Source organism: Geospiza fortis, unplaced genomic scaffold (assembly GCF_000277835.1).
Source record: "Geospiza fortis unplaced genomic scaffold, GeoFor_1.0 scaffold85, whole genome shotgun sequence".
Classification (NCBI taxonomy): Eukaryota; Metazoa; Chordata; class Aves; order Passeriformes; family Thraupidae; genus Geospiza; species Geospiza fortis.
Genome location: NW_005054358.1, coordinates 106,115 through 107,388, shown reverse-complemented (window position 1 = coordinate 107,388; position 1,274 = coordinate 106,115).

Sequence of the window (1,274 nt, the reverse complement as noted above, 5' to 3'; positions counted from 1 at the left end):
TATGTGTTTGTCTGTGTTTCTTGTATGTGAGAAAAGACACACTTCTTGTCTCTGTCCCTCTAAATGTTGTCATTACAGCTGCAGAATGGTGTCACTGCTGGTGCATCTGGAGACTCCAGTGCCCACTCTTCAGATTACAGGGGCATATGGAACTGAGCAGAGGGTGATTCCTGAAGGGAGTTGACATGTGGCTTAAGGGTTGGTGTCATCGGCATAATTTTGGATTCTTTGATCATGGGGAAACTTTTACAGCATCTGCTCTGCTGGAACCAGATGGGGTACATCTCTCAGTTAAGGGCAAAAGGTTTTTAGCTCATGAACTGGCAGACCTCATTGAGAGGGCTTTAAACTAGGTTTGAAGGGGGAAGGGGAAGCAGCTGAGCTATCTGTAAGCAGACCCAAGGGTTGCAAGGCTAAGTTAGGGATGAAGTCAGTAGCCCAGTTGAGGTGCATGTATACCAATGCATGCAGCTTGGGCAACAAACAAGAAGAACTGGAGGCCATGATGCAGCTGCAGAGCTGTGATGTGGTTGCTATCATGGAAACATGGTGGGATGACTCACATAGCTGGAGTACTGCACTGGATGGATACAAACTCTTCAGAAGAGACAGGAAAGGAAGAAGAGGTGGAGGGTGGCCCTTTATATTAAGCAGACTTTCAATGCTGTAGAAAGTGAAACTAAGGAAGATGGAGTTGAATGTCTATGGGTAAGAATTAAGGGGAAGGCCAACAAGGCTGACACCCTACTGGGAGTCTGTTATCGTCCACCCAACCAGGAAGAAGAGGTAGATGACTTATTCTATAAGCAGCTAGATAATGTTTCAAGATCATCAGCCCTTGTTCTTGTGGGTGACTTCAACCTACCAGACATCTGCTGGGAACTTAATACAGCAGTAAAGAGTCAGTCCAGGAAATTCTTAAAATGTATGGACGAGAACTTTTTGTCGCAGCTGGTGGGTGAACCCACCATGGAAGGGACTATGTTAGATCTGCTGTTTGCAAATAGAGATGGGCTGGTGGGAGATGTGGTGGTTGGAGGTCACTTGGGGCAGAGTGATCATGAAATAATAGAGTTCTCAACATTTGGTGAAGTCAGGAGGAGCACCAGTAAGACCCTTGCATTAGACTTCCGGAGGGCAGACTTTGGCCTGTTTAGGAGACTTATTCAGAGAGTCCCTTGGGAAGCAGCCCTTAAAAACAAAGGAGTTCAGGAAAGCTGGGCATGCCTCAAAACAGAGATCTTGAGGGCACAGGAACAGACTGTCCCTGTGTG